Raw genomic sequence first — 24,334 nt, 5'->3', positions numbered from 1 at the left:
TTTGTTAATAACCTGTTGAAGAATGGTTTATACTTGTTGTGTTCCTAACTGCAGAGGAAACTATCCAAACACTGAAAAAGTACAGATGTTTTCTATACCCAAATCGGATTCTTTGCGCAGAAAATGGCTCCGTGATATTCACCGGCAGAATTTCATCCCATCACAACATTCTAAGGTACGTACAGTCAATTTTTTAAACTTATGATTTTTTTATTGAAAAAATAATTAATGCATTTAAAAAATATTTATTTCTCGATCAAAAATTAGGCCTTATTGTTGCTTTTTTGATATTGATTAAACTTCTATATCTGATATTGTTATTATAAACTTAATTTGAATTCTATAATATCTGAAATTAAATACCCTGATACATAAATCAACAAATAATACAGTTAGACATTAATTCTAAAGCATTTAAATCTGTAATGAAATCTAGTGAGATATTAATTAAAGTACAACATTTAAGTTAATATTAGGTGTTATTCCGGTGGTGACGGTATATCTCGTTACTGGCACGTCTTCTAATTTACCGCTTATTTATTTATTTATTTCCCCCCTCCGCCATATCTTACGTTAAAATATTCTCCTTAATCATCATGAAGTTAGCTTTAAAGAGGATATTCTTTCTCCAATGAAGGTGCGGCTACCTTTGATGGGCAGGGCCTTCTACCACGTTCGTAAATCTCGATATTATTACAGCACCTACAGTAGTTCTTTCATTAATCTTACTCCGTTCCTTCATTCAAGGGGTAAAAATAGCTATCATTATAATAAAGAGGTTTTTATTTATTTATTTTTTTTATTTTTATTTTTTAGTTATTATTATTTTTTTTTTAAATATAAGACTGACTTAGAGGTTCTTGTGTGGCTGCAACACAAAGTGCTGAAACAACTTCAACGATTCAGGAACCAGTGATGTTAATTTATCCTGGACTTCCTCCAACGATGACCGGCGACCCCAAAAGGAAGAGCCGTTTGTAATCCCATTACTCGTGGCCGATGCTATTCGCACCAACATTAATCACGCATGCGCATTAAGTTGTCAGATCCGTCATTTGAACCCAACTGAAAAGAACGGATATTACGTACGCGAACTGCCTAAGTATTGTAGTGAACCTTTTTTTTTTTTTAAAGGCGGGTTACTACCTTGGCGTAGTTTATCATTTTTTAAGCGTTGGCGACTTCATTAAATCCCTATTTTAAATAATCATTTACTGAACCATCATTAAATCGCTATTTTGTATAATCATTTCCTGAACATTATCATGTGTACAGATTGACCGCGTCTTTGTAACTGATAATTATTATTACTTGCAAATTATTCTCTTGCTGGTGAACTATTAACAACCCTTTCTATTGTTGAGTTACGGTTAACAACCTGCGCTCTCGCTACCGACTGCCTTACGGAAATCGGCGTAAAATGCTGGTACCTGGGCTGATTGGGCTCATGCGCGAACGTAGGTGGTGTGAATAGCTTTTTAGCTATTCGCTCCGTCGGTGCGATTAGCCTTTGCGACAGCGTCGGCCGCCTGGTATATAGAAGCCTTAACCAAACACACTCACCACACACACCTGGGAGACACTATTTAAAGTAAATGTACACAGCCTCTTTCCCTTTTGACTAAAGGCATGGACTCAATCGTATTTTTAGGAAATTTTCTACTTTTTTTTTTTTTTTTACCCCTTTCTATAGGCCCATTTTTATTTTTTTTTCTTACATTACTATGGGCCATTTACTTTAATTTTATTTTGTCCCATGTTTTTCTTCTTGGCATTTTGAATTCGTATAAAAAGTGCGAAGTTTCTTTTTCTCTCTCCTGTGAACGAAATTGCCCGTTTTCTATCTGCCTTTCCTCCAGCTAAGCTTGATTTTTCGCCCATCCGTGTAGAAAGACTTAAACGGGTGCAAAACAAGACATCTTTCTACTTTGTCCAGAGAATAGACGTTGTTATCTTCGTCTGTATAAAATGGAGTGGGAATATTCCGTTGCCTTCGGACTCATGCGTCTGGAAAAGACGAGCAAGTATCGCAGGCGAAAGGTACTTGGCTCGCTAAGACCTGAGAAAGTTATATTGCCGACATATATTTTTTCTCAGGGAGAAAGTTCTGAGAATGCAATACTTCAGAGGAGAGTACAACGTGGGACGAGTAATTGAAGGTTCCTGGATTATCGGAATGTTTCAGAGGGAAACAAAAGAATTTCGACTCGAAATATGGCCAGAGAACAAACGATCTGCAGATACTCTAATACCACTGATTAAGGAATACGTTGCGGAAGGTACCACCATAAAAACTGATGAATGAAGGGCGTATTCATCATTATCCAGGCACGGATATTATGTGCACTAGACTATGAACCACACAAGGAATTTTGTGAATCCGGTGACTGGTGGACATACCCAGTGCATAGAATTCAACTGGCGACTGCTGAAAGCCAAACTCCAAGAAAGCGGTCTCCATAAAGAAAACCTTGCTGATCATCTACTGTATTTATTTCGGCGTGAAGTGAAACGCAGTGGTTAGGATATATTCTTGGAAAATTTAGATGCGGTCAAAGACTGTTTCCCGGTTAGTTAAAGGTCTCCGTCAATTTTCTTAACCGCCTTTTTTTTTTTAATTCTCTTTTCAGGGCCATACAAATCTAGTAAAGGATATATGCCACTTTGCTTATCAAAAGTATCATAATAGTCCTAACAATAATGTAAACGTAAGTATAAGAATACTAGGATTAAACCAAAAGGTTCTGATCAAAGAAGCTATCAAAAATTCTTTGAAATTAAGAATTCAACTGAAAAATTGTTGAACAATGTGAAACAAATACAGACAGAATAGCTGTTTGTAAGAGATACAATTTCATAAAAAATGTGAATATAAAAATATTTTTATAAAAAATTTCAAAATTTTTAGTAGTTTAATTTTAGTGCTAATTTTTAATAATTATTTTAGGATTGATTAATGAATTAATGATTATTTTACTTGAAAAGTTTAAAACTGATATGACAGCTTGCAATATATGCAATTTCACTTAAGAAAATTATGTTTGTAATGGAAATTAGTTTAATTAGCTGCAAAATGTTCACATTAACCTGAGCAGATGAAATATATCAGACACTGACATTGGGGCAGGCAGATGGAGAATCTGCTGACATAATCATATGACAAACAGAAGCAATACATTTCCTATAACTCTTTATATCTTCCAGTACTGAACCTCTGATGACTCAGTTTAGTGTTATCATTTTCACTGCCACTAGCTATAAGATTTTCATTTGGTATAGAATCTGCTGACATAGTGATCTAATGAATAGAAATAATAATTTACATATGCCTCTGTTTTCATTTACTGAATCTCTGATAAATCAGTTCAGTATCACCAGCATGGTTGCCACTGCTCAAGGTTTCAAATTATATATCTGGGTTTGGAGCAGTGTACAGTCAGGTAAACTGATAGATTTGTAACCAATGAAGCATGTTTCATTCTAAGATAGAAACATATTTTACATAGAGAAAAAAGACTTCAAAATGAATTTTTCAAACCACAAAATTTTTAAACCATTATAGAAAAGTCCCTTACTTGGGTGAATTGTAAAACACATTGATGCATATTGCAGAACGCATCTGATTTTCAGATATTATTGAGGTAATATAAATTTATGTTTTATTATAAATTAAATTTTTTTTTTTTAAATCTTCCTTTTTCTGTTATTAAGATTGCAAGAATATTACTTTGCACCACTGAGATGGCTTTCACCCTCATTAAACCATGTGGAATTGTGCTACCAATTGAAAATATTGTTTGAATTATTAACTGTGAAACCAGTGTAAATAATGTGTATGTGTATAATGAAAAGTTAATGTTGCGAGATTTTAGAATGGCCATAGTGAATAACATGATGCTTTGAGTTGCTCATTTTTCCTTGTTATTCATATCTCAAGAGGTGCAGTGGCTAGCGCATCGCACAGCAGCACTACAGGTCCGGAGTTCAATTCCCAGGCGGGGCAAGGTCGACTCAGCCTTTCATCCCTTGATTTCCATCACTTGAATCGATAAAATGAGTACCAAGTTCGCTTGGGGACTAAACACTGGGGTCCTGCGATAAGCTGACCACTTGTTCAGGGCATATGCTTATGCAGCCCAGGACTCGTGGTTAAGAAAGCAGATTTCGGGCACTGCAGGCCTTGGCCCATTAGGGCTGTTCCGCCACTGAGTTTAGTTTTAGTTTATTCGTTATCTCATGTAATATTTAGAAGTGATATAGCAAAGTTAGTGATTCCTACAAGTGCATTGTATCTTACAGTGGTATATAGCACTCGCGTAATAAATTGTCCCAAATTTGGATATGTAATAGCAAAATATATTAATAAGATAATTAAAATATTACAAAGAGCAACTAATTAATACACTAATATTCAGGTTATAAAAACAAATTATGTTCAAGTGCTAATGCGTAACCTCTTCATATAAATTTCTGAGAAATGCATTTCTCAGTATTTAAAGATACACACGCACACAGTAAATAAATAAATAAAAGTTAAATCTAATGGGTTTTCGTGTACTTAGAAAGATAAAATACATTGTAGAAGCACTTGATGCTTGTAAAATATCTAAAAGAGGCATAATATTTGTAATTGCTATATAATACTGAAGGAAGTATTTTCATACAGCTTTTTACTTTATCCATGCATTTATGCGACATGATATGGATACTGTCATCATATAAACACTGCTGTATATGGACAAATATAAGTATAAAGAGATGCAATTTCTTATTTGATCTTAATCTTTGTTAGAAACCGTAACTGGCTTCATGCAACATGTCATGTTTTTGGACATTAATTCAGTTCATTTTCTGTTTTATGTTGAGCTGTATAGCTCTTTTGAATGTTTCTGGCTCATACTGCCCAGTTTTGTAAGGTTAGACCTTTTCAGATGATGTTTTGCTGTACTTAAACAATTAAATATAGTGGTCAAGGATTTCTTTTTTGCCACACAGCATAAATCTATTACTATATCAGGAATGATAGAGGTAAGAAGGAAACGAGCTGTGATAAGTCTTGTGTCAATGACGAGTTGATGCAGTATTTCTGTGGATATTTTGGGAAAGAACTAAAACATTTGTTTTTTATGTGGGCTAATCTTTGGAATATGGTAACAGGTAGTTTTGCGACATTTTGGTAAGGCGATAAAGGTTACCAGGTAGGACTTTAGCAATAATCTGAGAAGTACACGGTTCGAATAACAGATTATTTTGTCTCAGAGAAATGAGAGATCATGAGACATGTCATGTGACATTTTCCGGAAAATTTCGATTGTGATTTTAGCTAATAAGCACTTTGAAACAATGTCACTGCTAAAGTGCAGAATTGCCCACTTATTTGTTTGGCGCTTTTTACAAAAGTAACAAGAATTCGATTTTTGTAAATTTTCTTTGACTTTTTAAGTGAAAATATGAAAATAGGTCGATGTGTACATGGATAAAGTCAAGAGTATGCACAATGCCATTTTTGTGCAATTCTGGGATGTTTTTTTAAGTGAAAATAGGTCGACGTGTACATGGATACCGCGTATGTGCAATTCTTAAAAACGTGCCAAGCTGTGGGCGATTCTGCACTTTCTCTCAATTTCGCACCTAATCTTCGTCGTGATTAAGCACTTTTGTTTCATAAAAGTTCTAGCATAAGCATAATTCGGCTAGCAGATCGTTGGGCGGGGGGGAGAAAGCCTATAACAAAATACTTCCTAGCCTAGCTAGGAGAAAGCCTAACAAAATACTTCGTGAAAACAAAATGGCGTCCCCCAAAAAGAAGAAAAAAAAACAAAAAAAAAAAAAACTAGCAGGTTGCTGTAGCAGGGTTGGTCGCCAAGAAATCGCCAAGTTACCATTATCCCAAGATTCACCTTTATGTTTTCTATCACTCTTTTTATGTATTATATATTCTCCTCTCATAACTTGGAAAAAAAAAAAAAGTTAACAAAATATAAAAAAAATTAGTACAATAATATGCTGGTTTAAATTATAAGATATAATTTATGATCACTGCGAAAATACTTAGAATGTTAATATCATAATTTTTTGTTTGCTTAAGGATACTGAAAAACTGCATGAAATTGGTTCTCTCTCTTTTTCTAATGCTTGCATGTTATTAATTATGGTAATGAAATGTGTGACAAAATAAATAGATAATTAAAAATATTCAAAAATTTTTTTTTTTTAGATTGGAAGTGAGATATTGTACTTTGCAACAAGGTGTAGTGGGGGCAGGTTGGTTATACCGAGAACATGGAACATGGATGCATTATGATCTTTTTTCTTGAAATTTGATGGGTCTGTATTTGCATTATGTGAAGATGAAATGGTGCAAGCAGAAGATGATAAAATGTTTGGAAATGCAAGAATTTTTATGTGATGTTTTAACACTATTTGAGTGTGGAAATTTTTCTGTAATGGCTTGTTAAGGTAAAGTATAATAGATATTTGTATGCATGCTGAAATGAAAATTTTTTGAAAATTTATTATTTTTAAAGTTTATCTTGTGTTATGATTATCCTAATAATATATTAGAAAACAAGAGGCAAAATTATCAGGATAATTAAATTAATTAAAGTTAGCTTCATTAAAAATGCATACTCTTAGGATTGTGCTAAAAAATTTGGAAAAATTTTGTGTCTTAGGATTTAGATAATTGGAAAAAGTCTATTAGATGCAAAGCAATAATGTAAATAAATAACCTTTATTATTTTTATGCTAAATTTTTGCAATTAACTTCTGATTGACAAGAGTAATGACGTGGACGACATATACAGTTAAAGTCGTGCTTAATTTGATGGCACTTTGAGAGACCTTAAAAGTCCTTAGGTTTTTTTTAATCGATTTTTGGCCCTTAAAAGTCCTTAATTTCGGCAAAAAGTTTTTAATATTAATCATCTGAAATTTCTGTCTGGTTTTCAGACTGCTATTTTGAGTGTGAATTAGCATTTTGGAGGAATATTTTTGGTGATTCACTGATGACTATGGTTATCTTTTGAATAGGTTCATGGGTTATAATTTTTTCCTGTTTCTTATATAAATGGTGGAGTACTCGAGTTTCTGAGCAAGAAACATAAGCATTTCAAAATTATTTAATTTTTTCTAATGAAGAGCTCTTAAACAACTTTTCGCTTTTGGAAATGTGAATTCTTTTATTAAACGGTTCTAAATTGGACGACTTATCAACACTTTGGCGATTTTAAGATTAGTTTCTATAGAAAATTTTTAATTCCGAGATCTGGGAATTTTTCGACGATTTTTTTAAAACATTGTAACATTGATAAATTTCATTAAAATAAATGTAATATATTGCAATTATATTTAAAAAATAACATTGAAATAAAAATATTCATCAAATTTATAAATTTTATTTTTTGCTGTCATACTATAAAGTTCCATTTTGGCCATTATACGGTATTTTGAATCTGAAAAATAAACAAGGTGTACAAAGTACAGTTTACGAACAGTTCTTAGCAAAAGCAGCTATGTAATTAATTAAAAATGTCTTTTTAATTTTTTCATGGGAAGAGTTTTTTCCATGTAATTCTCAGAATATTCATGAGTTTTCTCTATAAAATTAATTTTACACTTTTTTCCTCTCTGATTTTTTCCCAAAATATTTGTGGCTTTTTGCTGTTACAGAATTGGCAGAGGTAATTTTTCTTTTACATTTTAGACATTGCAAATTGGAAAGTTTAGAAAGATTTGAAGGCAAGATTTATAGACCCACGATTCTAGAAGATTCCACAAAATGTGACAAAATAAAAAATGTCTTCATGGTAATAACACGTAACAAATGTATTCTACGGAAAGTTTGCGATGAATTTCTTATTGTTTGGAGAACGTCTAGAGAAACAATGAAAACATAATATTTGGATGTTTTATTTCTGATACTAGAATCTTTTTCTTAACATGTTTATCTTTCCTTTATTTTCTTTATTCCGATTTGCTTGTAGGCCCTTAATTGTTTTCATTAATGGTCCTTAAAAGTACTTAATTCTGTGTGCAGAAATGTGTTCGAACCCTGTAAAAAAAAAAAAAAAAAAAAAAAAAAAAAAACATAGGAAAAAGAAATAACCCATATTATAACTAATAAAAAATTACTCTTAACAATTTATTTGTAGTTTCAAGCAATATAATCTGGAGAATAAATTCATTTGATTGCATAAATTAAATCAGTATTCGGACTTTTCTTTCTATTGAACATTTGCACAAACCCTCTTTTTCTCTGTGTTATTCCCTTTCCCAGACTATGTGTCTTCCTCATTTCACAGTGCATGTGTTTGTATATTTTGGTATTTACATAGGTGTAATATCAAACAGAAGATCAGTGGTGTACATTTGATCTCTTTTTTTTAATATTGAGTAACATAATTTTCATGGATAATTTAACAGTGTTTACATATTGTGAACAGGATTGCAAAATTTATTCTGCAGTGGAAAAAAAATATGGTAAAAACTATTGAACTATTGAAACAAAAGAGAAAATTTAATTTCAAAATTGAGTTGCATCATCATAAAAATAGTATTTTTTGTTACAGCATACAATAACTCATTTGTTAATATTTTAATTAATAAATTTCAAAGAGGAAATTTATTGTGTGCCTGGTAAATTTTGTTATATTGTTCATGTGAAATTTCAGAAGTAACATTCCTTTCTACTATATCAGATTTAGAGTACAGCAAACAGTATCAGAGTAAAGTAAGATTTTTGAAATGATGTATTCTAGGCAGAATCAGCAAGTTTCTTCTATTGGAGAAAATCAGCTGGAAAAAATTTATTTTTTAGCCCAAAAGGGTGTTAATTGAATAATGAGAGTTCAGAAATGGAAATTAGAAAATTATAAAGAAAATGAAAGAAATTGAAAAAGAGGAAGAATCTGCATGAATGTATGTATTTTTTGTGCACTGTGAAAGAGTGATGGTTTGTAGAGTCATCAAATTTTGAATAACATAGTCCTTAACTCGAACATATGCACCTGGAAGCCTGAATTTTGAATTTTATATTTCATGTTTTGTAAAACTTTAATGAATTTTTAACAAACCCAAAGATCTGAAAGTGAGCTGTAACAACACTGTACAGATTAAAAAGATATGTTGTTTTTAACTATTTTGTAATTTTGTCATTCAGCTGAATTTTGGCATAGTTGCTAAGAACAAGATATTTAATTAATAAATATAACACAAAAAATGTTAATAATAAAAAGGGGAAAAAAAAAGTTTTGCTAGCGATCTTTCTAAGAAAACTGTACATTGGTATGATACACTGAGAAAAGACTGTAAAGATAGAAAAATGTTAGCACTTCATAGGGAATTTTAAACACATGCTGCTTTTAAAATTTTTTAAAATTTTGCTGTTGATGCTTAATAATAAAGCTAAAAAGACAAAAAGAAGTGGGTTAGCAGGAGTGAGTGCAACAGCAGACTGGTACACTGCAAGTTCAGCAAAAGCATAAAAAAAACAAACCTTAACAAACCCTTTTGGGTGGTTGTTCAAATCTGAAACTTTTCAGATTTTTTTATTTGCTTATTTTTTATTTGTTATTAATTTATAGTTTATTGATATTCAGCACAGCTATATTACTAATGAATTTAAATATTTTTATTGCGTGTATATTTAACCTTATTTGTGTAGCAGCAATAACCTTCTTTGGTACTAGCTATGTGTTTAGATCTGTACATATTCCTAAAAAACAAATATTTAAATAAGACAGTTTAGAATTCATTTATAAAAGCTTAAATTGTAATTATAATTTTCTTAAATATAATTTTTATTGTGTGAGCATGTTGAAAAGGAAAAATTCTGTGAAATATTTCATCAATAAATGAATAAAAATTTTATCACACTTCAACTGGATTCTTTGAAGAAAATTATATAATTGCTTTGAATTTTATTGCAGAAATATTGAAGCATTTTTCTAGTTTCTTCCATCCCTCCCATTTTCTTCAGCCATACTGGAAGGAACCTGAATTTGATTCTGGATTATGTACTGTATTGGAAAAAGGCAACTTTCAAATTTGTGATTTTTTATGGGTACTTTCTGATTATTCACTCTTCTGTCTCAGAAGTTGGCATGTCGGTGATTAAGTTTTCACCAGGCTAATGCGTGAAAGGCAGCAGCCATTTCGAATTAAGAATTCTATAAAAGAGCAATGAATCAATGAAATTAAAAAAAGCTAGGAACATACATATTAAAAAACATCTATTTTGAGAAGCCTTATGTAATTTCTTTTCACTGCTGTTCTCTCCATTTAACCAGCAATCTGTTTTTGCTTATATTCGTCATTGCACATAGTCTTGTCCTCCTTATCTAAACAGCACTTTTTTTTTTAAAAAAATTAAAACATAAAAAAAAGAGGGAACTGCACAACTTTGGCATCACCACAAATTTTGAACTATGTAATTCGATGGTTTGAGAAGTACAATTTCAGTAAAATTTTTACTATTGGTAAAAGTACTATTGGATGAAGCGTCATAAATTTGAAGAAATGCAACACTTTCTTCTTCATCACCTGGCAAACTCTACAGCAGTGATTCTCAACCTTTTTTGTTGCACCACATTCTTAACCTATTTCAAAATTTGGCGGCACACAAAGAAAAAGATAAGTTTAAAAGAGAAACACGCTAATGTGACAATCAAAATCGTAAAAACAACCTTGTATTTAGCGTAGGTATAATGAAACACTCAATCGATTTCGAGGGCAGCTAAAGGTCCCTCCTCATCAGGAGAAAGAAATTCTGTTTTAAAAATTTAATTATTAAATGAAATACTTCTTTCCCTGTCATAGTTTAAAGTAATATTACTTTCTATTTTGGCGACTTAAAAGTATTTTGATTCGTAACAAATAAGCATGATAATAAATTCTGTAAAGTAGTTTCCAAAGCACTTCTCAGTAACAATAAAAAAGCTGCTGTAGTTATTTTAAAATTAATTTCATTTGACCTCTTTTATATTTTTCCACGATAATTGCTTCAGAACACTGAAAATCAGTTATCTCTGTAAAATTGTATTTTCTGCATTTAAAAGAAAAAAAATTGCTGCCTTTTTGCTCTTACAAATTTGGTAGGGATGGTTTTTCTTTCAGATTTTAGACCTTACAATTCGAAAGGTTTAGAAGGATTTCAAGGCAAGATTTATAGACGCACGATTCTAAAAGTTTTTGCAAAAATGTGACAAAATGAAAAATGTCTTCATGGTATTAACATGTAATGGCTTATGCAATAGGAAGTTTATGAAAAATTTCTTAATTTTTGGAAAAATAATAAAAACAAAATTATTTTGGTTTTTCCGTTTTGATCACAGAAGTCTTTTTCTCGACCTGTTTATCCTCGATATATTTTCTGTACTCTTCATTACACACAAGCATTGAAAATTTCAAAAATGGTTTTAAACTTGTCATATATCTCAACTGTAGAAAACAGTTGTTCGGTTGTAAAGAAATTGAAAACTGACAATTTAAAAGATTAACATTATTTTTGCATATGTTAGCCACATCCTTAATTTTTACCTGTAATTTAAAAAAGAAGTGCTTGGGGATAAGCCATTGATAACTTGTATACTAACTACAATATTATTTTTGTTTTGGAGATGTGAAAATATCTGAAATGAAAACTGTATTTAGCACACTTTGAGATAAAATTTGCATTTGTTTAGTTGATATGAACTGATTTATTTTATATTCAACTGATAATTTTTGTGAAAACTTCCTTCAGTATTTTATTTTATAAAACATATGTCTAATGTCATATATTAAGTACTTGATATAGAATTATTTGATTTTCATCCTTAAAATGCATAAAATGTGCTTATCAGAGAAACATAATGCCAATTTTAGAAATTTGGTCATCTAAAGAACGATATTAATCACTTTTTTATACTTTCATTAAGTTCTATTATTTTAGGTTCTATGATGTTTTGTCCTTGCACTATCCCTCCGCCCTAAAGTAGTGTTGGTCCTTGCACTATCCTTCCACCCTAAAGTAGTGTTGAAATTTGTTTCTAACAATGTAAAAAAATGTTTGAAAGGTCTATGTAAGTCTGTAATAAGTGTGAATAATTTGTCATGAATTGTTTCTTTTGACTTAATAATTATGTTACAAACTAAATTTTGTCTCTTTGCATTGTATGTAGATGCAAGAAAATATTCAGGAAGTGAAGAGAGTAAATTTTGATAGAGCTTTTGATGGTATGTTTTAATATCATAATATATATATATATATATATATATTTTTGATGTTGAGTTTCCTATGTTAAAACTTAGAATTACTAAATGCAGTGTGACTGTTTTATTGATTAGAGAAAATGGCATTATTAGTGTTATTAAAAGTATATACAGTGCGAAGTCTGAGGTCCAGAATTGTGAGGACTTTGGCAACTCTGAATTTCAGAATTTTCTGGGCTTTTGATCATCAATTTAAACCTTGCAAAATGACATGTAGAAATTATAAAATTAAAGATATTTTTTATTATTGCTTTAAGAAAAAAAGTATTCCCTATAAAAAGATTTTTAAAATCACCACCACATGAAATTTAAATGCGACTTGAAGCTGAAATGGCAATATTTTCTGGAATTAAAGCCATACTACAGATATTTGCAATCCTTTGATTGATGATTGATGCATTATCATTGTAATGTAAGATTTCATTTATATAATTTTCTAACAGCATTTCTTCTTAAATTCCATTAATTGGAAAATTTCGCTTTTTTATTTTTGATATCCAGAAACTTTTACATTTGTGGCTTTCTTCATCGTCATGAAATTTGATACCTGGCTGTATGCTATGCCAAACATTTAAAAAAATATCTGCAGACATGTCCTCTCATGATCTTGCAGTGCAGATATGAGTTGCACACATCAGGTTTTATATTAAAATATTTCTGGAATTCAGGGATGAACTTACTGCTGCATAGTTTCTTAAAAAGCTGCTTTACATCTGCATTTCAGTGTGCGTAAAATTCTGATATCTATTAGCTAGTTTACAGACATACATTTTACTCTTTTCACAAAAATTGTAAATTGTAATTTTGATAAAATTGGTAATGATAGATAAAACAAAATAATAAGCTGATTCAAATTAGGAAGTTAAGAATGAGTGAATTTGCTCGCTACATTCCTTTCCAATTAAGTATGTCTTGAGATGTCACATATTATTTAGGTCAGACAGAAAAATGCTACTTATCCCACAACCACTCAAGGGCTGAAAGTGTGTTCTGGGCTAATGTTAATGCAGTACTAATCGTATTGTCATTGATCATGGTGTGATCTCTAACCAGCAGGTCTTTGAAAGTGACATTCAGGGATCTAATCTAGAGAAAAGTTACTTTTACTGTACATACCTGTTTTTTCTTTATTATATTCTTCATTCCTAGATTTTGAATAGAAAAACTTTTTCTTGTGTGTGTGGTCCAGGTCTTGAATGTCTGTATTTCAGACTTTGTACTGTATAGTGAATGCTTTAAGTTAGCAGTTCTTAATCTTTTCTCTCTCACATATAAAACTTTGTAAAATTGAATATCCATAACCTTCTCTTTTAGAAATGACTCCTTTCTTCACCTCCCTTATATTATTCCTGCAATATATATTCCTGCCTTATATTATTCCTGCAATTGCTGTATTATTTTAATACTTGAAAATTAATAGACTGCAGTGAATGATGTCAGAAAAGTGTGATGAACAAAAGATGATTATTACATTATTTATTTCAAATAAATACACTGATAATATGATACATATTTAAAATAAAAATAACAATTATTAATGTATCATAATTATTTTGAATAATAGTTTTCCTAAAACAAAAATGAAGAAATGAGTGAATTAATTAATTTATTGACCATTGATGAGATCTAGGCCTATTTTAAAACCTTAGTCTTGAAATAGTGTTGTAGCATATTAAAATAATAAACCTATAATTATTTTAAAGTGATTTAATGTATAACTATATTCATACTAAATTTTTAGGCTTAGGTTTATTTAACTTTCTTAAGCCTGCGGTACAACTGTAGTACCGCAAAATTTACTTGCTCTTAAGCCAGCTATGGTACAACTGCTGTACCAAGCTTTCCATTCCCCCTTTTAGCGTAATTGCCTATCTTTAAATTCTCTGGGTGGTCTAGTTTTCTCTTCAGAGCAGCCTCTGGCTATGTAATGTTTCCCACTTCTTATCTCCTTGGCTAAGTTTTGGCGAAGACCGTAGGTTTCGTCTCGCGCCAATGTGCTTGAGAAAAATACAGATGCTATCTCTCTTTCAATTGTTAGAGCTTTTTCTCGTGATTTCTGTGTAACTCGCGCTCTTATTCACTTCTTATAATAGCACCTCGTTTCAAAGGTCTCAGTCAGGATGAAATTAATAAGTTGCTAAGAGATTTAGAAGAGGAAACTTTTGCTGATACAGATTTGGACTGTTCAGATACAGAAGAAATATGTTTTAATCAATCTTTTAATGAAGATAAAGTTGCCGAACTTCAAAAGCAACTCTAATAATTTATTTGAATGGAGACAGCCAAGTGAGCATGGCAAAGCAAACATATTTTTCTTTACTGGTAAACCTGGCATAAAAACTGAATTTTCGGGAATTCATTTTGCTGTTGATTTTTTTAAGTTATACTTTTCAGATGAATTTTTGTTATTTTTGTTTAATTAATGTTAACCATAGAAACTAATCGATATGCTTCTCAAATCTTAGAGTTGCGGCCAGATATAAGCGGTAAAAGAAAACATGAAACCGACTAGAGGCCAATTACATCTGATGAGCTTCAGAAATTTTTTGGATTAGTCTTACTCATGGGACATGTTGAAAAGCACAGCATTCGAGATTATTGGTCCGTGGATGATTTAATTGACACACCAATTTTTCATAAGGTAATGTCAAGAGACAGATTTTTAATGATTTTAAAATTTTTGCATTTTGAAAACAATAAAGAAAAACCCGATAAAATTATGAATTATGACAGACTGTAGAAAATTCGAAAAGTTTTTGATCATTTAAAAACAGCTTATAAACAGATTTACAGCCCCGCAGAAGAACTAGCGATAGATCAAATTATTGTCAAATTTAAAGAGTAATATTTAGACAGTATATCCCAAAGAAATGCAAGCAGTTGGGTATAAAATTATACAAGATCGCTGATAAGGAAGGGTACACCTACGATAAGGAAGTTTACCTTGGGAAAGACAAATCTAAGGATCCCAGCTTCTCAGCGTCTTATGATGTCGTTAAAGAAATGAGTGGCACTATTAGAGACAAAGGCCATAAATTATTTATGGACAATTTCTTTTCCTCGCCAGAACTTTTCGTTTATTTATTAAGTGAAAATAAAATTAATTCATGTGGAGCTATTCGTCCAAATAGGAAGCATTTCCCAAAAGATGTAAGCAAAAGAAAATTGAATAAAGGAGAAACCACTGTGCGTTTCACAAATGGGATGTCAGCTCTATGCTGGAAAGATAAGCATGACGTTTTCATGCTGTCAAATATGCACAATCCAATGATTATAGCCGATGAGCAAAGCCCGAGATCATAACATGTTACAACAAAAATATGGGCTATGTTGATTTAAGCGATTGCATGGCCAATAGTTATACTTTTGGCAGAAGAACTTTGAAGTAGACGAAAAAACTATTTTTTCATCTACTTGACCTAACAGTGCTAAACGCGTACATTCTAAGCAAAATAAGCAATATCGAAAAGAATCACAAAGTTTTTCGCATGAATTTGATTAGAGAGCTGATTCATTATTCTGATCTTCAAGCTCATACGTGGTCTCCATCAAGTCGAAAAAAACAATGCAAGTATCTATGCTCCCATTTCCCTTTTGATACAAAGAAAAGGCGAAGATGTGCTGTTTGTTCAGCAAAAGGTTTACAGTGGAGATCAACTGTCATATGTAAAGCATGTGATGTAGCACTCTGCATAAACTGTTCTGAAGCTTATCACACGTCATTTCAGAAAAACAGTTAAAAAAAACAGCAATAGTTAATTAAATGAAAGCACCTTCCTATAATAGCAAAAACAAAACAAAAAATTACTAATCTTACATCAGAATTTAATAGAGCATGTCTCTATTAAAGGCTAAAAATTGAAAAAAAAAAAAAAGAAACTACACTCAGATGATCACAACGAACGTAACATTGAATATATAACTCTGAATTTTTCATGTGAAAACAACTCGGTTTAGATACCGGTGAATGAGCTATCTGTATGATCCTTTTCGTAGTTTTCCCGTTAAAAACGTGAACGTGAGCCAGTTCTGTCAGTCTTTCATGAAACATCACTTTTCAGCAAGTAGTACTATTATACTTAATTAAATAATCTGTCTGACATTTAAGCTTCTTCCCTTACACCAGTAAATATGGGATTTAGTTACATCGCTACACTCAGTTGTTATGTAGATAAAACTATTGACAATTTCGTTTGGTAATAGATAGTTCAATATAGGTTCAATACAAGTGAATAAACAGGCTCCATAAGATTCCCCCCCCCTTGTGTAACGTCATTATAAACCGCTTTCTTTCCAAATGTCCTCTACTAAGGTTACTAAGGTTACATTAATTAATTCAGAAAAGCAACTCGAGGGCTATCTCTCTATGGGTAGAGATGTTATCGTGGAAGACTTTCTAAGGGAAACTCTCTCGCATTCAAATTATACATTAAGAAATCCACGAAAATCTCTCATGTTCGTCTGGATTTTAATCCAGGTTGAACTACCAGTGTTTAGTGATTTTACTGCTCTTTTATCTGGTGGATTCCTTCATGAAGGCATTCATATTTTGAGGCAACTTATAAGGTATTTTCTCCCTCCTTTCTGCATGCCTTCAGGGTGTAATGGTTAGCAGACTTGGTGATTATTTTGAGAGATCCAGATTCCGATCCCGATGAAGGCATTGCACAATTTTTCATGTCTTCTGCTTCAAAAAATAACCTAATGACTCTATAGTGGTGCACGAACTAAAAGGTGATGGATGGTGATTTAGCTATTGGGTCTCCAAGGGCAAGTATATAAGGTATTTTCTCCCTCCTTCCAGCATGCCTTCGCGGTGTAATGGTTAGCACACTTGGCACATATTTCGAGAGGTCCGGGTTTGAGTCCTGAGGAGGGCATTGCTCATTTTTCACATCTCCGGTATCAAAATAGCCTAATGACTCTAAAAATTAATCTTAGCTTGCTTTGTCAACCTCGAAGTAAGCAATAAGCATTTCTTTATTATAATAAACTCCATAAAATAAATAAAAAGGTTTATCACTTGGCTAATAACATTTGCTAAAGATGCATATATTTATATTATGTTTCAAATTTCAGCGATCTTGCACTCTGTTCGAGATTTAATGTTTCTAAAGCTCCTTTTACAAAGTAGGCACAACTACTTTTTTAGGGCCTGCTTTACACTTGAGGCTTAAATCTAATATGATGTTACTTTGGCTTTTCTTGCTGCCGAGGTCATAAAACTGTTCAGTAATGTTAACTCCGTTCGAACTTCTACTGTTAGGCATGCTACTTTCTCTTATTTATCTTTTTGTGATTTTCATTCATTCTTAAGTAAGTAAAATGGAAAAATCCACATGTAACCAACCTGTTCTTTGGGATTTGTTAAAACTGTTCTGAAAAATAATTTTGATAAATTTATATTTTCTAAAATTTTAAATCATACATTAAAATTCTACTCAATATTAAACAGAACATAAAAACAGCTTTAATAAAAACAGCTTTCTCTCTCTCTTTCTACGGATACCACAAAAATGCGAAGATTTAAGAAATTATCTCATCAAACTTCACTTCACATTGCAGTTATAAAATGGATTGCATATATGGGTATTTGGAGAATTTTTTAACTGCTAATGTAAACAAAATCCAGCTTTATAAAGAAAATTCTCTCTACAGATATACCTCCTTTGCCCGATAGTCCGAAGTAATATCTGTTAAAATTATATAATCAAATGCAACGAATATATATCTGATTTTCTTTTTTATATTACAATAACTTAATTATGAAACAAAAAGTTTTAAAGTTGAGGAGGGCATTATTATTGGTACAAGTTCATCTCAAAATCTAATAGTAATGAATCATATTCTAAACATCTAACAGTAATGAATATTATTAATGAATTCATTATTATTATTCATCAAATTATTCATTACTGCTATTTTATTAATGAAAATAAATTATAAAATATTGCATTCCGACCTGCAGGCATACAAAGCTAGTTCATATTTGTTATATTTTGTAATGTTCTGTTCTCTTTTCCTAATTTCTAATAAGAACAAAGAATTCACATAAAATTCACAAATTATTACCAAGATTGATCAGAAGTAGTAAATGTTATATAAACATTGTATACATTTTGCTCTTAATAAATAAATGATCTTTAGTTTAAATTAAATCAAAATAAACCTCGAAAAAGTCTCAAATATAGTAACCTATTTCAAACTATTGTCCAGCGTGCAACAAACATGTAAATTTTACTGCATCTATGGAGGGGACAAATGACCACCCTAATGACTTTTCTCATTAGGAAACAGTAAAGGAGGGGGAAACAGTTTTTTGTATCGTGCTGTCCGAAAGGTTATATTATGAGAATTTAAGCCCAGTTTTAGAAGGTTAATTACAGCAAAGTACACTAGGGCTATCTGGCCAGGGAGAGGGATGCTTTCATGGAGGACTTTCTAAGGGAAACTGGCTCGTATACACGTTACACATGGGGAAAAATCACGAAAATGCCCATGCAGCCAGGCCGTTCGTGGGATTCGACATACTAAATTTAAAACAAAAATTAAGATTCAATCTTGAAAAGATTGCAGTATATTGTATTGTTATCAACATATTCAGAAAAAAAATCTAATGTGTACACCACATGACTTCATTGTATGGAATATTAAATTATACACATTTTTCCTTGCATTTCATTTAAACTTATTGGATTGAATTAAATCTTCGTTGATAGCTCATAAATCACAATAGAATAATTGTACTCTTTAAAATTCACTATATTTGTTTACCATAGTGACACTCTGGTGCTAGGTTCCCTTAACGGCATTACATTTCATTCATTTTATAACTCAGAATGCACAAAATTTATATTATCTGAAGAATTATCTAATCATTGCCACATGCACTATTCAAATACTATAATAAATCTAAAATGATGTATAAAAGAAATTGAACAAACAAAATAAACAGTTTTTCACAGATGATTCAGTATTTCTCATTCAATTAATTCAGTTCTCAGTTCGTGACAAAGCAAAAATACATAAAAAATGATCATTTTTGATTCACTATGACAAAGCGGAGCAGCCAACATGCAATAATTAAGGAATCAAGTAATATAAATAGTGTGGTTGGGGTTAGATACAGCTAGTTACATTGCTTTCGTATACATTTTGGCCAGTGACATTTTTCATGTTTGGAATTCCTCGTACTTACCTTCCTTTTTTATTCAGTGACAAATTTAATATATATTCATTGCAACATGTTGTTTTTTGCCATTATTGTTAGTTTTTCCGCATACCCCCTAAGCTGTCATATATCACAAATTGCATACCATAGGTTGGGAGCTGCTGCTTTTAAGTATTCATACAACTGCAATGTTTTCCATTTATTCAATATTATAACAACATTATGTTTCCCCCCTAAATTAAAAATAAAAATCTTGTATTCAATTTTTCTCTATTTTCTCGGTGACTTCTGCAGAAATAGATGTTTTCTTTCTGAAATATAATTTTCAAATCATTTTTATTTAATATGATATTGATATAATGCAGTAATGCACAATGGCATTTTTTTAATAATCAGTATAAGCTGAAAAAACATGCATAAATTAGCAATTTATGTAATATAAACCTGATGTTTTTACAATTACTTATTTTTGTTTATCCAAATATGAGTATTTTTTATTTCTGAATCTGAAGTATTTTGTAAATGTTTTGTGGGTTTCATGCCATTTTATTGGAAAAGTTATAAATGTATTTTTCTGTATGATAAAATAGTCACAGTTTTAGTATTATTACATGTTGTATTTATTACATGTTGTAGGCTTGGTGTTATATTTTAAATACTTTTTGAAAGCTTTATTTCAGAATTCATGCATTATCTATTTTGTTATTCATTAATAATGTATGGGCTTCTTTCTTCTACAAAACTGTAAAAGGCTTTAACACTAGAACAGCCGAATTTCAGACTAACCGAAAACCGCCATTGGGGGTCAATTTGACCCTCATAAGAAATGTAAGTAGAAACACAGTAAATGATTGAAATGATGCGGAAATGACCACATAAAAGAATTTTTAGAGGTTTTTTATTTATTTTTTATACTTTAGAATTTTTTTTCGTGCAATTAGTGTAAATTAGCACACAATATCTTTCAATGTAAGATTACAAAAACAAAAACAAAATCTATGAAAAACAAACAAAAGATACAAATGCAAAAAGCAGAAAATAGAACATATGCAAAAAATTACAAAAAATCATAAATTGGGAATAAACACACAATGTTTTCCAAAGTTTGTTATACATTACCGCAGGTGATACAATATGAACTCTTGACAGTGACAGCAACACATTTACCACAAATTGTTTCTGGCATCCCTCACAGCTGACAACAGTCTTGTTTTGTCCCTTGCAACTTGAAATGCACATTTCTTTTGTTTAAGTATCTGTATTTGAGCAATTGGGGGGCATCTGTTGCGTAGTGCACCAACTCGTAGTTCTTTTCACGAGTGCAAGAATAAATTCTCGACGGGAAATAGAGGTGCCCAAGTTTCTTTGAATATAATCCAAGCATTGAGTGCAGCAATGTCAAGGACGTTGTAAAAAACATGTACAGGCCACCTGCGACTTCCACTACTTGTACAGTCAAAAGTCGTTAATTCGGAAACCCATAATCCGGACCTCAAAGCTACAAACTTTCTGCGCATGCGTCCGCGTAAGACCTTTACGGCTGCGAATTTGCATGTGCGCGTGCGCAAAATACGTTTACGAATGCGCGTTTAATGTATAAAGGACGGGATAAGCTAAGATAAAATTATCTAATTATCTATTTCAGTTAATGTTGCAGATTGCATTGTTCCTTAATCTTCGAATTGGATCCGGCTTATTATTTTTTTGAAGACTGTTAGAGCAATTTTATAAAAGTAAGCTTGAACTTTCGATTATTTCAAATAGAATTTCCGATATATATATACTAATATGTAAAGGATATAAAAAGCGAAAGTATCTTTCGGAGTCCATTAAACAAAAAGTGGAATTGCTGCAAAAAATACCCATTACTGAAAAAACTGATAAAATATGTTTTTAGTTCCATGGATATACTATATAAAGTGCATTTCATTATGTGAGTGATATTATGTCCAAATAGGGAATATCCTTGAAACTGATAACCTACATGCTGTGAAGACTGGGAAATATTATTAATTTTCATTAAACAGAAACACGTTTAAAGGTTTCAAATCAGAAAATCCGTCTGAGGATTGGTAAAGATTTTATGGATAATTTATTGAATAGCTGGGCAGCTTACCATGACTTCTGCATTACATGAGCTATTCTTTTCTTGGTAGCAGTTCCTCATCTGTAACACCTGTTAATATGCACACTTCAGTATAATACTCAAAGTGCAAAGTATGCCTACATCAAAATGTATCGCTGATTATACTGAACTTGTAGCTGTTGCAAAGAAAAATATAAGTGCAGCAATTACCAGAACTTAACCCACAAAAAACAAGCTAGACTTCCCAATTATTTTTTTAAATATTGATTATCCAACAAAGTAAGTAAATTTGTGAAATGATGTAGTGTAATTTAAATCAGCATTTAATAAATTAAAAAAAAACTTTTTGCTTTGCTAATCAGCATTTAATAAATTAAAACTTTTCACTTTGCAAATGCAATTTTTCGAAAATATAGGGTGAGCACAAAAGCATTCCCTAATTTCAAGGTGTCATAAAATTAACAGTTACTTGAATATGTTAATGAATGTGATATTCATGACTCAAAAATTTTTCATTTCTTTTCTTTGCAGAATCATTAGGCATGACTTAGGCTGTTAGAGGGCAGTGACATCGAAAATACCATGATACCACTGTAATGAAGCTGGTATTAAAATTTGCAAATACAAGCAGTGTTGTGAGAGTGCAGCATGAGTTCAAATGAAACTTTGTTATTGATCCACCCACATACAAATCTATTTTGAAGTAATATAGCATTTAATGAGACAGTGTGCTTTGTGATTAATATTCTGGCCAACTTTCCATCTCAGAAAAAATTGTGGAGCCAGTGTACACAGCCCAAAGAAGCCAACATATAAAGCCAGCAGAGAGTTACAGGTGCCACAAACAACAGTGTGCAAGCTGTTAAGTAAACGTTGAGGTTTCACCTGTGCCAACTGCAATTGGTTCATAAGTTAAACCAATACCTTCTTAAAATTTATTATTCGTAACTCGAGGCATTCTCCATGAATTAGAAAAATACGCTTCTCAATATAAAAAGAAAATAATTCAGTTTTTATTTGAGAAGCTATCATTGCTCTTTTTGCATAAAAATAATAAGACATATAGTTTGATCTGTTAATAAAGTTTGATGCAACAGTTGTACAAGTATATGAAGCATGGGTTCACTCTCTTTCACTAATTTTAAAGTCTACCATTCATGGTGAAATTACGATAAGTCAGACTGAATGTGAACAAAAAGATGGATGTTGACATAGAAGAACCAGAAGTATCTGGATTCAAACTTATTTTTAAGTGTATAAGACATTGCAAATATTAAAGCTACTCCACTGACGTATATAGTGTGTTATTGTGTACATTCTGTGATGAAAAAATTAGATTGTACATTTTGTAAAAATCATTTGTTAGTATCAAAAGAATTTGATTTCATGTGAACTGCTAAAATGTTTAGACTATGGGAGGCTGAAATATCGCATGATGAAGTTATCACTATTATTATATCTAATTACATTCTCATATATATTATCTTTTGAAAATAAATCTATTGTTTTGAAATGTAAAAATTATAGGGCTTTTACAACCCAGCTTGCTACAGAATTATTATGTAATGATAAAAAATATTTCCCATTTGAGGCATTTGGAAATGAACACTCGCCTAACAGACTTCTTAAACTACTTCTGCATATGTCTGCTAACATATCCCCCAAGATTTACTGTTAAAAAATAAATCTAAACAATTTCATCTTTTGCATTATTTAACTTTTTTCATATTATATAGGAAATTATCCACTGCATCCGATCCTCGATAAAAAGTGAGCGGGCTTCACACTTTTTCCATCGGGCCTATTATGATATATATGTACCCACAAGCTTCATGATGGGCTGTGTATATGATGCAGCATTATTAGGTTCTGATGATAAAAGTGTGAAACTTGCTCACAGTTATCAAGTATCAGATGCAGTGGACAATTTTTTACATAATATCGTCCACAAAAAAGAACTTGGGGAAAAAAGTAATCTGTATTTTTCCCCGCAACAAAAACTGGACTTTGTAATGGCTACCTTATGTCATCTGTGTGAGAAGCCACTTCATAAGGATCACATTTGTGATCATGATCACCTGACCTGACGTTATAGAGCATTACACAATTTGAGCAACCTCAAATACCGTCTACAAAAAAAGATACCTGTGGTATTTCATAATTTGATACATTATGATGCTCATCAGCTAATGCAAGGATTGGTGAAGGTTAAAGACCACGAAATCGAAGTCCTCGCTACAAACATGGTGAAATACATCACTTTTACCCACAGCAAGAAACATAGCAATACTGATAGTTGCCAGTTTTTAAATACATCTCTGGAAAAATTCGTACAAAATCTGCTTAGCGAGAAATTTTCCATTTTAAAGGAAAATATAATGGAAGGGGGTCTTTTTCTTCTCTTGAAGAATGGTATTTACCCTTATGACTATATCCAGCCCTTCGATATGTTTGAAGAGATGGCCTTAGCAGCTCCTTCCGCCTTTCATTAATAGTTTAAAGGATGAGAAAATTTCCTTGGCAGATTATGAATATGTGCAGGTAATGTGGAAGAACTTCAAGATTCAGGTAATGGAAGAATATCGTGGCTTGTAGGTGAAGCCAGATGCCCTCCAGCTGGTAGATGTAGTCGATATTTTTCAAAAGCTGTGCATACAATTTTATGAAATAGATTGTGCACATGTTATGATGTCGCCCGCTCTGTCCTGGCAAGCATGCCTAAAAATGATTGATCATATTGTGGAACTCTTAACGGATGTATGCATCTATTCATAGAATAGAGTGTAGGAGGTGGAATTTCGGTGATTACAAAGTGGTGGGCACAG

At 31.6% G+C, this 24,334-nt stretch overlaps 1 long non-coding RNA gene across 1 annotated transcript; it reads left to right on the top strand.

The window, feature by feature from the left end:
- The first annotated feature begins 1,456 nt into the window (after positions 1–1,456).
- Positions 1,457–23,182, top strand: LOC118183621 (uncharacterized). The gene is made up of 4 exons (XR_004757264.2): positions 1,457–2,569; positions 6,218–6,459; positions 12,162–12,216; positions 22,041–23,182. It is a non-coding gene; the product is annotated as an uncharacterized LOC118183621 (long non-coding RNA).
- Positions 23,183–24,334: the final 1,152 nt, after the last annotated feature.

The sequence above is a fragment of the Stegodyphus dumicola genome, chromosome 4 (assembly GCF_044657685.1).
Source record: "Stegodyphus dumicola isolate Sdum_Otavi_A_Nest chromosome 4, ASM4465768v1".
Classification (NCBI taxonomy): Eukaryota; Metazoa; Arthropoda; class Arachnida; order Araneae; family Eresidae; genus Stegodyphus; species Stegodyphus dumicola.
Note: the sequence above shows the minus strand (reverse complement) of the source record. Positions and strands in the feature narration are given on the sequence as shown.